Source organism: Macrosteles quadrilineatus, unplaced genomic scaffold (assembly GCF_028750875.1).
Source record: "Macrosteles quadrilineatus isolate MER2022 unplaced genomic scaffold, UCM_ALF_1.0 Scaffold_12__1_contigs__length_5162894, whole genome shotgun sequence".
Lineage (NCBI taxonomy): Eukaryota > Metazoa > Arthropoda > Insecta > Hemiptera > Cicadellidae > Macrosteles > Macrosteles quadrilineatus.
In genome coordinates, this window is record NW_026542605.1 from 1,755,818 (window position 1) to 1,770,710 (window position 14,893).

A 14,893-nucleotide genomic window follows, 5' to 3' on the forward strand; every position below is an offset into this window, starting at 1 on the left:
TAGTTAGATCGCCAACTCTCGCGAATGTTACTGCGGTTGGACCCGGGAGAGTTAACTTTAAACAATCGTAAATCGGATTGTATCCGAGCCCGACCAATTCGCGGTTTATAAACACGCGATAGCTGTAATAAACAAACTCCAAAGTCCGAAGATACCCTCCTCCGACCCCGCGACGCCTGCGCCGAAGTGGTCCGAGTGTTGCCGACTGTGGCCGAGCGGGAGCGGCGTCGCGACGCGTTAGTTGGCCGCTGGAGCCCGACGTCGGTACGCGTACCTTTTATCGTGTGTTCCGCGAGTGACTCGTACTTACGTGCGATCTTTGAAAATCTCCTGGGTGAGATATTTTGTAGGTAAGAAACAAAAAGTAGTTTAACTTTAAATACAAAAATTAATTCATTGGGAAATGTTGAATTGATAGCATTAATTAGCCCTGCCACATTCCTTTAGTATTTTTAGTGATTCTGCCGTAATGGATCGGCAGCGCGCCAGAAGTGGCGGACGCGCAAATTAATTGACTGCTGAAAGAAAGATGGCACTAGAGGGGAACCTCCTTCGGAATTCTGGTTGCGTAGGTCATACAAGACCATGTCGTTGCATTAACTGTAAAATGCATATTTAAGGTTGCTTGACAGTGTGGGACTTTTGGCTGAGAACTCTCGTATATCTTGCTTGACCGGACGGATTATGTGACGCAAAGTGTGACACTGGCGATGATTTCCGCAAGTTTACATTCAAGGTTGTTTATTTTGGAACTATGTCAATTGAAGCTAAGTAGGTGTAAAGCGAGTGTTGGGAAATGAACGTTCAACATAGAAGATTCTTTTGCCTAAAATTTCCATGTAAAACATGCGAAAGTCTTAAATCTATATCATGTATATAACTGTCGCAAACAGTTCTTTTGAAGTCAAATTGCTCTTAAGTTTTACGTAAGTAAAGTGTTTTAATTTTATCAATAAGAAAATGTGAAGTATATATTTCTTAAAGTTATTTTAACTGAATGATTTATATTAAGACATTTACTACATTTCTAGCATTTTACTGCGAAGAGACCGGAGGAAGTAGTAATTTACAATAATTAGTTCAAGTCCAGGCATTGAGAGCATATTGTTAAACAAGTTTCTAAAGCTATTTAGCTGAATTTTGACCAATAAAATCTTAAGTGTATTGAAAATCATGCATTCAAAGGTTTAAATATACTAAAAAGTAAAGTAAAAAAATTCTCTATCCTTAAAAGTAAACTATTCGGGACAATAAACTTCGAAAAAAAATAAATGCAAAGTACAATACCTAGTTCTGTTTGAGACGAGCTAAAATTTAATTTTAAAAATAAGTGAAAGCTGTGTATATAAACATTTTCCGCTGCTAAACTATACATTGAAATTAATTCATGACATAATAAACAAAGGAATATAGAAAATGTGCGCGCAAAAGCTGATTGGGGTATATTGTTATAAAAAAAGTTTCAACAATTTCCACTTTTAAGAAGAAGAAACGCCTTATATCCAGCATTTATGGAGGAAGGCATTCAGTAATTAAATTAAAAGGCTGCACCATCAAATTTCCCATTGATTAGAAGAAATATTCACCACACATAAAAAACACAACTACCGTTTAAAAATAGGATAACAAAATCTATTTCCAGTATCGAAAGTCAATAGCTTGTGGCTGAAATGACTAAAATGTGGTTTTAAGTGTGTCCGTTTTATAAAGAACTCTGTTTTGACTCAAATGTGTTGACTAACAGCCTCTTTCAATATCTGTTGTTTTCATAACAATAATTTGGTACGACAAATCTTGAGTGTCCGACTGACTTTCTAGTTTAAAACGTATATTTCTCTGAATGACTTGCCACCATTAATGGTCTCGTATTCAGTGAAGTAGGAAGAGAAAATTGCTTTAGTTAGTCAAGAAAATCTATTAAGAAATTACAACGATTAATTAGTTTGATGAATATCTATGAATAATTTTGTAATAGTCTGAATTTGATGTAAAACCAAGACCTAAGTAAGTATCTTCCAGTAGACGTTGTTGTTGTTGAGTAATAGTATGTTTAAAATTTATCCTTTGGCGAGGCTAGTGTTGCTAAATCTTAGACAAATTTAAAAAGTAATTAATTAAGTAATAATTTAGTCAGTATGGCCAAGAATATTTATTATTTATAGACTTCGTAAACTTTATATCTATGAACAATATACATGAGACCTAAGCCCTAAAGAATTATCGTCCAGTAACTGATATATCTAAAATTATTGTCATTGCCCAAATAACATGTAAAATAAAATACAGCAGGTGGACTTTTCAAAGGCATTTTAAACGTTTAAACCGATAATTTTTATTTTTAAACATTTATGTTCTATACCTTTTATTTAATTTATCTTTGTAACAGGTTTAATTTATTATCATACAAAATTTAACTATCATTATATTTACCCTGATAAAATCAAGTTTTTATTTAAAACTTCCTGTGGATTTTTATAAAAGAAATTCAATTCTATTCAAGAAAAAAAAACAAAACACTATAAATACGTTTAAGTTGTTAAATAAACCTGAGCCTTTTCACAAAATTGTTTAAGATTCTAATTTTTTTTAAGACTTGGGCACGTACAGCCGTACAGCCAGCATATGTCCTGTTTCTAGTAATTAACTAATACTAAGATCTCCATAGCTGTGCTTGCTTTTTTACTGCCAATAACAACGATATGGAAACTGAATTACCTTTTATTATATACTTTATTAAGTACACACATATTTATTGTATTCATTACTTTGTTGGTTATAACCTCTTTATCCATATCTCTGATTAGCTTATTTCAATGTTTCATGGAATAATTTCTTCCAAATATAAATTCCCCATGTTTAACTAATCGACGTTTGAGAACTAATTAAATAATCAATAATAACTGTTACGTTGATGCAAGATGCTATTATAAAATGAGGGAAACTAATTGCAAAATCACAAAAAACGTAGTGCTTAAACAAATTGTGTACAAGCAGAACATGTGGCGGAGCTCTAGTGGCTATCACATTAGCATGTGTGTCCAGGATGGAATTGTTTCATCCCATATTTACATTCCACGGCTGTTTGCACTAATTCGCCAACACTTGATTTTAGCTTATGTTTCTGAAAGAGGTTGTCCTGTGATTTATCACTGCGTTACAGCATGTTTTCATTCGCTGAGAGGTTAATAAATTAGACAAACATATAGTTTGCTAATGAGCCATAACGTTATTTAGTTTACCACTTGTAGCCCAGTGATTCTCTGGGTGCAGTTAAGTCATAGTGTGCGTTAAGTTATAAAATTACAAGCTAGGTTTTTGTTTTACAAAGTAAATGTGATACAATGTTGGAAGGATTCCAGTTACTATTTGTGTACATTCTTGTCTTTTACTAAAAAAAGAATCTTCACCCTATTGTAACATTTTTATCTGGCATGAGTCTTAAACTAGCTATTTTAAATGCATAGGTAAAATAGCAAAACAAAGGTAAGAGTGCTTGTTTTACAATCCAAAGTATTCAGATTGATTCCGAAGAAAATATGTCAGCTTTTGGTCTAATTGTTATCTGACATTGTTCATTTGCTATGAATAACAGGACAATCATTGGGACGAAAAAAGGTCTTGGTAGTAAAGCAATTATTTAAATATAATTTTTTTACGACTTTGCAAATATAATAGTTTAACAAAAACAAGCGTAAAAACCAATTGAAAATCCGCCCAATCGCCGTGCACATATGAAAATACCAATGCTTAAAAGCTATCACGATTACTACTATAGTAATCGTGATTATACTATAGTATAGTATAGTATAGTATAGTAGAAAAATACCGGTATAGATCATCAAACATAAACAAAGTGACGTTGTTGGCCCGAATCCTATACTAATAGCTTTGAACATATGTTTTGGCAGTTACATTTAAGCAATGTTAAATAATGTTTATTTCGGGCCAAAAACGTCACTTTGTTTATGTTTATGATCCATACCGGTATTTTTCTAGTAATCGTGAAAGCTATTTTGTAAATTTATAAAAAAATGTGATTACTTTTTGTTAAAAAATTAATCTGGTTGTAACCATTATTATACAAATATATATTGCTACAAGTTTAAGAAATGTGTTTTTAAGTGGTTTATTTCTTATTAAATAACAACTGTAACGATTATTATTAAATACTGTATAACGATTCGGTAAAATATAATGTTATTGCAAATACAATGTATAATTTACAATATATAAAAAATTTGATCTATGACCAGCGTCAATGCAACGGGATTTGTACTTTTCCGATTTGTACTAAACATGTGTCAATGTTTGTCATACGAAATCGATTTAAACCAAAACGCTTACGTGTGACGTCTGGAGATGAAGAAGAAGAAATTAGGACCGGAAATTGGACGAATTCGACAACAATATGGCGGCTGTGACGGTTTACATGATGTTTGCGGCGGGAAATGGAAAAGCATTTTGTCGACTGAGTGAAGGAATTATGTGGTTTGGATTGGATTTTCTGATTTAAACCCATTCAAACATTGTTGTTTCAATTTCAAACCAAGTAGATTGGTCGTATTGTATACATCTTACACAGTCCCAAGCTTGCGAGTAGTTCTTCGCGGAATAAAAAAAAAAAAAAAAAAAAAAAAAAAAAAAAAACTATATTCTAATGTTTAGTAATGTGTATAGCATTTTTGTGTGACATTCCATAACCACAGGTGACTTAAACAGTAAAACCCTACTAATGAGGGGAACAACAACACGTTATTGACAAACGCAAATAAGTAAAACATATCAACCTGTATGGAAAATAAACAATATTAGAAACTTACATACGTTCACAAGCTATTTTGGTAAAAGGTAAAATATTTACTTTTTAACAAATATAAACAACTTTATACTATTTTAACTTATAACTCTTACAATTTAAACGATACATTTTAAATTTATATTCGACAGCTAATAAATCATTGAACAGGAGTTAATGCAAATTTTAATAGGCGTGATATGGATTTGGGATTCTAGAGAAAACACTTTAAACTATTCCGCTCTACCTTGAACCCCTGCAATCAAATAGGCACTTGGTCAACAAACTTTAACATATCTATCAAATGGACGGAATTTCATAAAATAATTTTCTCAGCTGCAAATTGAAATGGATTGTGAAAGGTTACATTTACGTAATTTATCTACAAGTCGAAAAAAAATAGTGACCACCGACACAGTATTGCATGTAAGGCTACGAACCATTTAATGTAATCGAGAAAGCTGCATATTCCAGATACGAATTCCTCATTTTAAAGTTTTCCCATGAACATAGATAATAAAAGAACAACGTTTCTATTTTAATATTTTAGTGGTTTACAAACGGAACATCTGCTCCCTCCCCCAGTGAGCGCACTGCGTCACATGTTGTCATTTAATAAATTAAAGCTCATTTACATTCTGTGATCATTGAATTATCTCTGTTTTGAACAACGCCTTCATTACTAAAAATTTGCAACATTAAACAATATTAGCGAATTACTCGTTGAGGTTGGGGCAGTAATCATAATTACCAGGTTTGCCAGTGTTTCATTTGTTGTCAAATATAGCCTAGTTGTCATGTTACAATTCGTGAATTTAAAACACCATAAAACATCCACCTTTTAGTTGTGTATTTTTATCACCCAGTACTTTCTATAAGCACAAATTGGGCGCGGATAGTGGCAAGAACATTATGCATCTGTCTTGGTGGCTCGCCAATTACCAATGCTTTTAGGTTATGTAATAAACTGTAATAAATTACACCATATTTTAGGACCCTATATAAAACGCTACAGGTTTTAGAGGTGAGGATAAAATTTTTCTGTATCAGAGGGTTCAGTTTGTTAACAATACGATAGTATGACATGATAATAATAGATTTACAGTATTTTAGATACACAATTTTAATGTATGTCTGAATATAATATTTAAGCATATAAGTAACCAAGCACATTTGAATTATATCCTCGTGGCCAATCTTTTCAATAATAAATTCTTGCTGATTAAGAACTTGGGCTATAAATAAGTTGTTCGTTGTTACTCATCGCCAAACAACTATAGATCTATCTATCAGGTAAAAATAGGTCTTTCGGTACGCATTACTGTCCCTGTACCTTAAATATGTCACTTTCCACAAAGCGGTAATTCAATTCACCGAAAAATAAGTCCCAGGATACAATTGACGCTTTGTGTAGCTAGTTAACCTCTAAGCTAATGGTAACAGTAACTAAACATAATGAAATCTAAATTATCACTAATTAAATGACGATTTCAACATTCAAATAGAGAAAGATTATGCTATAATGGCATACAGAAACATAGTTTTCTTGTTGGCGAACAAAGTCAAATTAAAGTTAGCTCGGTCTCTTAGGACCAATTCCTGTCCAGGATCATTAATTAAACATCCAATGACGAAGGTAAAGCTTAGTTCTGTTTCTTTAAAGGTCGTCTTAGGGAAAACGTAATACACCCATCACACTCTATCCAGCTATCCTTTAAAATCTATTCAAATATAGTCCAATATATTGATAAAGACAGACCTAGCTCTAGTACTTAGACCTAGCCGTTATAGGATTTGTTTGGTGGACATAATGAACAGCAGGCTCACCTTTGATGAAACTAGTTTATAAGTGCAGTATTTGTTCATTCTTCTTTTCGGCTGTTAGCCTTTTTGGTCGTAGGAAGGAGCAAGAAAAAAAGCTAGACGTCAAAAATTAAATGAACAGCCTTGGTAAGTTCCCTCTTCTTACAACTAGAATAGCTTACAACAATGCAAATTCTCTAAAACTGACGTTATTAGTTTCAAAAATTGGTCGTTTTATGTTTTATAATAACTTTTAACTATTTTATTAGCATGGTTAGTCTGGTGTTTATTCAATCCACCACAAAATCATTTCTGAAACAAAAAATCATGTAGATTTTCGACCAGACCAACATAAAGACGCAGGTAAACGAAATCACAGCTTTAGCAGCTATCACTATTACTGAAGCCCCTCATGACTAAGGGAGGTTGTAGGGTGTCCGATTTGTTGTTGTCAGCGGGGCCGGGGGAAGTGTGGTGTTAGGGGTGCGTGGCCCAGGGATACTTTTACTACTTTACTTACCACTTAATACTTTCTACTTACTATTCAGTAGCCAAGTGTACTCTGATGGCTTAACGTTCATCGTCACCACCTTAAGATGAATTCAGCTTAAAATTGATACAGGTTCAGTTTAATAGATGTTTAAACTAAGTGATGTTATAGACTGCTTCTTGGTATATAATTCACGTGGTGTTTTTTTCAGTATTGAGGATGGTATTAATTAGGTTGTAGTAATCCCTTGCTGAAAATTGTGTGGTTTCAATGTTTTATCGCCAAAGACCCAATATTAAAATATGAATACAACCAATAAATTAACCTGAGTATTATATGTGAAGTTTTTATCTGTTATGTTCTGTCTTTCTGAAGGCCTTACTATTATTGACAATTTGTGCCGGTTTGGCTTTTCATCATGCCAAAATGACTTGACCAAATTAATACGATATTTTAACTGAAAACTACGTATTAGAATTAACTAGTGGTCGTCCAGTGGTCGAAAACTCGACCAAAAACATGTAACGTACACGTATTGAATGTTGGATACTGAAGTAGACTTCCCATCTATATGGTTCAGCTGTCACCATTTTTTTACGTGTAGTTGTGTGAGCCATTCACCGAAAGCGTGTCTTAAATTTTATTTTCTACCTTATTTTTTGTTGCTGACAAAGTTGATGGGTCATAACAGTTGCAATATCTCATTTAAACAGTTTGACTTGGTAAAAACCATCGTGTATTTGACAGATATTTAGTCATTTAGATCAAGTATAAAGAAAGTATCAGCACAGTCTGTTGGTGGCTCACATCAACTACGACGAATTTAATTTGGAAAAACTGGTCACTACTTTAACATGGAGATGGAATGTAAAGGTTCAGGCATTCAGGCTTCTTTATTTTTACCCTACACTGTAAATAAAACATGTGATTGGAATTTCTTCCATTTGTTTTGATTTTCTGTTTATATTTTGTTGTTATTTCGTCACCAGCATGGCAACCCATAAAGCCCATGTTAATTTTTTTAAATTTCAAATTCATTTTTTGTGCTTATATTTGAGCCTATTTTAATTTTTAAAGGGATTCTGCACTTCTACAGGAAAATATCTATCTAAAGGTATGCGTAGATTTTCCCTGCGATGCACACAAGCTGAGAAAAAAGGTTTTTAAAGAAACATGCTTGCCTATTAATATATAGAGAGAAGATAGATAGGACTTCCGTCCGATATCGACTTGAGGCCTTTGCCTCCCGAACCATCAATTTTACTATGTTAACACTATTAGAACTATTTAAAAATGATCCAATTGAAAATGATCCAATTGAAACCATGGGACGATATATTTATTTAAAAAGTCTCTCTTTACATTTTAAAACAATATTTTATTCTGAAACACTGATGAATAATGTTAAGTAATGAGAATATTTCACTTTAGTAATTAGTGGTAAAATCGAGATTCTCTGAGTATAGATTGTACTGTATTAAAAATGTTAATACTGTACATTTCTTAAGAATTAATTATGTTTTTCCTTTTTGTATTTACCACGTAGCGAATCAATTGCAAGGTTACTAGTTTTGTATAAATGTCATAGTGCACTAATCTATTTACTTTTAGTAGAACATGAAAATTTAACATATCCTACGTTATTAGGGAATGCAAAAATAAATAAACCAATAACAAATTACCTCTTTGCTGATTTTAACTAAACTGGGGATTAAATGCAAGATATGATAGGGCAAGGGAGATATGATCAGAAAATAAATGAAACCGAAGAGCTAAGCGGCGGCTATGAGCCATTGATGTGTTTGGCTGAGCAGTTTAATTAAATTCGAGAGGGAACATGATTTACGTCAACTTTTCCAATATATTTAAGCTCGATGTTGAACTGATCATAATGCAACTTGTAAAAACATTTTTTTTAATTCGAGGTTGATATTCTATACAGAATTAGTTTCTTTCACAAAGTAGGTGACAGCTATTTGTTTTCTAATAGATGGTGAAGATTGTTTTTGATCTTCTGGGTCATTATCAAAATTGTAAAACACAAATTGGTGGAATTTGAGGACTGAAGACAATCACAAAACTACCAAGTACGGTAAACACAAGACTATATATAGTTAGTTAATGGTTATTTTCATTTGGGGGTTTACCAAACATTATATATCTACTTATTTCACAAGAATTTGTATATAAAATCAATTTACTGTAGATTATAATGACTACGTGGTTGATAATTTACAGAGATCTATTCCCTAAAATTAGAAAATAATTTTTCCACTAAAACACTTTTTTCCTTTCATCGACTCATGTTTCCAAAAATGGCTGTAAAAGATAAATTGGTTTCAAGCAAAAGCTTTTTGGGACAGGAAATTTCTGCGTTCAAGGAAATGAAAGACAGTAAAACTCTCTTTTACCACTGCCGTGCTTAAATAATGATTCGTTTGACGACAAGGATGAGTTTACTTGCACACTAATGTCTGGTTACCGGGATTTGCATGCACTATTGTGTTTTGTTAGGAAGTAACAAGTACTTTTAACAATACAAACGAGTAGCTTGGTCGAAGCATTGACTGTAGATCCATTGCTGTAAAGTATTTATTAAAAAATTATCATGTTAAAGAATTTATTCCGTTCTCATGTTAAAGAAGAAGAAAGAACTTATTTCAAGTGAGTATACTCCTCGTCAAAATCAAAGGGTAACCTTTTTGTAAAGCTGTATTTCCGTATAAAATGTCATAGCGAGAAAACCCTGAGAAAGAGTTTACTGTAATTTCAATAGGAAATCACACTGTAAGAGGCTCCTTCATTATTTCTTTTCTCTTTCACTATATTGTGATGTTTCTATCTATTTTGAAATATCAGGTATTATTGGGTACTTCCATATTTATCCATAAGATCTTCATGGTCTATTAGTAATTAATAAATTCCATACAACAGTACAGCATGAGCATGAATAAACATTTCCATTTGAACAATCTCTAATTTGGCCGCAGGGAACACCTTTAAACTATCATCAAATTAAAATATAGCTAAACAATACGGTTTGGTGGAAAAAGAATGGCAACACTCCATGAAGCTTGACACTAGATTCTTCTACAGAGTTTAAACATTAGCATTTATAATAAAAGTATAGTTTGAGTACAGTTGTACAATTGAGTACATTAAAGTACAATTGGCTTACCCTCCGCAATTGAATTCAGGTTACATTTTTCAACTTTGTTTGTTCTGTTCTTAACATTTTTATCCAGATTGTAAACTGGATAAAAATCCTAATTTCGCTTGTAACAGTAGTTATAAGCAATACTATCTCACAAACATGCAGTATGTAGTTTCCAGTGTTGTTAGTTTATAGTAGTTTATGCAACGATTGCGTAAAGATGGTGTTAACGACACGAGTAGAAAATTTACGAAAATTTACGTACCAAGGTACGAGCCTTGGCGAGTGCCTTAAAAACTTCTACGAGTGTCGTTAACACTATTTACACGAGTTGCGTACACTACTTTACCTACGACGATATTTTAATTACTAAAAATCAATACTCATAACTTCTAAGAGAGGTTATGTTTTTGTTTATAACCTCTCATTGCCACCATTGAGATATAGATTATAACTGTAGTCACTACTCTCTGGTTAAACGTTGGAGAAAAACGTGCCACAGTTTTGGCTGGTTTGTTTTTGGTGTTTCGTGTTGTTAGGTTGGCCGTGTGATCGGTTGGTTGGATGCTGTCAAATAATTCCAATTCATTTCTAACCTAACCATACTAACTATTTATTTGGGGTTATGTTATTTCAAGGACTTGTATCGTTGTATCAACAACTTATTTAAGTTATTGCACGTTAAAACCTCTGTATTTAAAGTTATTTGAAACATTATATATTGTTTTTGTTTGATAGTAAATAAATACTAACTTATTTACCTCTTTTCAAGCTATGTGGTGAAAATAGGCTAGTCAAATTTCCTGGTTTGGAGATATTGGTTTAGGCCAATAGCCCTATGGCATTTGATTAAATAACGACTATCGGTTTATGATCTTGTTAAAATGGGTTGCTCTTGCTCGTAAAATAAATAAATAAACTTATATTTCAATCATAATGTTGAGTTGGCAGAGTTTTGTTTACTACTGTATCAACAAAACAGGATGACGCCATCTTGATCTTGCCTCTAATTTGACAAGTCCCACCAACCCGATCACCCGGCCAACCTAACAAAACGAAACTCTGAAACAAAACCAGCAAAAACAGTGGTAAGTTTTTAAAACACAAAGTGGTTACTCCAGTTATTATTATAGCTCAGTGATTGCCACTGACAGTGAAGAAAGGAATCAATAATACTAATTCACTAATTGCACCAATAAACAATTAAATTGGCCTGAACAGCTGATTAGTTGAATTTCGAATCATTACAATTTTGCTTCTCCTCTCTCAATCCTTGAACCTCATTGGTCCGTTACCCGTGTTGTTATGAGTAAAACTATGCTGTTATGAAAGTAAACAATGCTGTTATGAGATACTTTTCAATTCTAAGAACTGTACTGAAACGGCTACTTTAAAAAACGGTCGTAGGTAAAGTATTAAACGAACATTATATCCACGTCGTGTTATAATCATAAAAGAATAAGTGAAAAATATGCATGTAGTCATTAAAAATTCATGACCTTACACAGAAAAGCAAGATGAATAAACAGTTTCCTTGTTGAGGACTTAAGACTCCTCTCTACACATTTTTATTGTTGTATTCTCATAAACCGTCTTGTTGTGGACAGCCGTGCGTTTTTATCCAGGTTTACATTTATGTCTCACAGTAAAACACTTTGGTATAAAATGACAACTTTTATAATAAAATATTGCACATTTCAGTTTTAAACCTTAGCTGAAATGAATACTAATTAAGTCTTTGTTTTGCTATATTATAATTTGTTTTGATATATATTGTGTATGGTATAATTTTGATGATAGTCAATAAAGCTATTTTTGGTGTAGTAATAGGTAATGATATAATTATGCCTTGCATTTAAACAGTTTTGAGAATTTATAAAACACATACTTTTTGTCACTAGATCTAACTTTAATGATAAAAGCCGCAATATCGTAAAATGGTAATAGCAAGTTCTACTGCACAGACTTTTGAGTTTGTCTGTTCTCGCTTTTGTTGTTTTTTGACTTAACGACCTTAGCACGATGTAGGAATTTCATGATATTCCTATAGGGTAATTTAAGTTAATAAGTATTAAGTTAGTTATAGACAAATTCCATATTCGTACTTTTAAACTAAAGCTATTGGCCTATTTATAATAAATATAAGGACGATTTATTGAAAACATCCAACCTTTCAGTATTCAGTATTCAAAGTTTACAGTGATATTACAAAATTAATATTCGATAACATAATCTGAGCGTGTTAAGTGTCAATATTTTTATAAATAATAGATAATTTAACCAAGATTTTCAAAATACACTTTGTCACCTGGATTAATGAGTAACGATTGTTTTGCATTCCATGTTTATTTAAGGTTCAAGATTTAGTGCAGTTGTTAATAATTTTAGTTCTAGTAAACGGCCCTTACTGAAATGCTTCTGGCTTAGTCGGTAACAAAGCTATAGAAGTCAAGTGAAATATTCTTACTTAGCCCTAAATTAATTAATTTTCATAAAAAATCGACGTACTGTAGTTCCCTTTTTTATAATGATACACACAGCAATGCTATTCTCTAAAGTCTCACAGATTATATGCAAAATTAAGTTACAATAATATACAGCCTAATGTTGCTGGGTTTAAGACATGCATATTGGAAGAGGGTTTACAAACTTTACAATACCAATAACAACAGCTTCCTTGACAAAAATGGACAGAGAAAGATATTGTGTTTAAATACTCATCAACTAGAGACTGAGGCAAGGAGGACTGCGTTGAATACTGTGTGCGTGTTAGTTACACATCAAGTCTGTATAATGTAAATTTCATTATTGGTGTCATGCGAAGTAGTAAACCTATAAACCTAGATAAAGACATACTGTATTGTTAGCAGCTCTCTGCTGATGAAGGTCTTCAGGTGTTAAAATATCATTGTTTTGACAAGTTTTTTAATGTAGAGATTTGAATGAAACTATAGATTTTTATTTGATTGTGTAAGAGAAGTAATGATGTAATATTTTTCAAAGTAAGGTTTGAAGTTGAATTACTTTTTACCATGTTAAACCCTTAACTTCCCCCTTTGGATATATTTGAAGTCAATTAATAACACAATATTACATAACACGATTTATTTTACAAGCAAAGTTTCCACGCTCAGAATGTTCAACGCGATTTACGTAAAACAAGATAAATTGCGTGTAGGGTAACAAGCACCCTTAAACTTGATCAAATTGGCTTTATAATTTATCGTCCAGGGAATCCCGCAGCGCTTCTAGTGTGTTGTCCTGCAGCGATTAAAAAGTTGCAGATTTGAAGTAAATATTATACTTTCATTTTTTAATTCCCAAAAACATTCAACCTAGTAACCTTAGTAGCTTTTATAACCCTGAAACCTATTACAAAATAGTATAAATAGTGCCTAACCTATAACTGTAATTTGTGACTGTAATATGTGATTTACTATAAATATCGATATCAAACAAACTCGTCCCTGTTGTAATAATAATGATCGTATGATTTTTAGAGGAGGAAGTTTATTAAAATAGACCGTTGTCGTCCTTTTCTTGGACTTACCCTTTTAGCGAATTTCCCTATAGGGAAGTAGCTATTACCGTAGGTCTCATGGTAAGACCTAGGCCCGGGACCGATTTACTTTTTTCATTTTGATGTCCCCAGAAGCCAAAAACACCATTCGTTCAAATTTTTATATATCTATATATAGAAATAAATACAGGGTGAGTTTTAATTGTCCCCCCCGCAACTTTTTTCTACATTTTTTCAAATATCAATCCCAGACCACTTCCAAACATTGTTGGGTAGTAAGTACTTCATTTTGACAAGGTGGTCATTTCCGGCCGCCATCTTGGATCCGCCATATTGGATGCAAAATATTTTTTTCAAATGTAAAGGGTAAGTTGTGACCCATTATTTCGAACTAGATTTTTACCCTGATTACAATGCCGCAAACTGTTTAAAAAAATATTGATTCATTCTAAAGTTATGAGGCCTTTTTAAAACTTTATTTTTAGCCGATTTTAACATTGTGCTTGTACAAACTAAGATCATAATCTCAAAATAGTGCTAGATAAAGATAAGTGTACACTTCCAGTCATTGCCAACCTATTTCCACTTGGTTATGAATGATGTATTTTTTTCGGCCGCCATCTTGGATCCACCATTTTGAAATGTGATAAATTATTTTAAATATAAAAGGGGAGTTGTGACCCATCATTTCGGACTACTTTTTTAAGTTGAACTCAATTCCATGGTCAATTTTTCATTTTCATATTTTGATTTTGAAATATACACATTTTTAACAAAAATATTGCAATGTTTCATAAACAAAACTTGATAACAAAAAATGGATTGCGGCATTGAGTTTAGCTTAAAAAAGTAGTTCAAAATGATGGGTCACAACACACCCTTCATATTTAAAATAATTTATCCCATTTCAAAATGGCGGATCCAAGATGGCGGCCGAAAAAATACATCAGTCATAAATAAGTGAAAATAGGTTTACAATAACTGGTAGTGTATACTTATCTTTATCTAGCACTATTTTGAGATTATGGTCTTAGTTTGTAAATGCACAACGTTAAAATGGGCTAGAAATAAAGTTTTAAAAAGGCCTCATAACTTTAGAATGAATCAAGATTTTTAAAAACGGTTTGCGGC

The 14,893-nt window shown here is 32.5% G+C and overlaps 1 protein-coding gene across 3 annotated transcripts in view; it reads left to right on the top strand.

Moving 5' to 3' along the window:
• The first annotated feature begins 245 nt into the window (after window positions 1-245).
• The window catches only part of LOC129004899 (RNA-binding protein Raly-like), a 275,020-nt gene continuing 260,372 nt past the window's right edge, over window positions 246-14,893 (top strand). For 2 of the 3 annotated variants that reach the window (XM_054433595.1, XM_054433593.1), the window contains exon 1: window positions 246-350. The gene's annotated coding sequence lies outside the window, so the exon portion shown is untranslated. Of the gene's footprint in view, window positions 351-813; window positions 927-14,893 lie in introns of those variants that run through there. The other variant, XM_054433594.1, reaches the window with a different exon arrangement.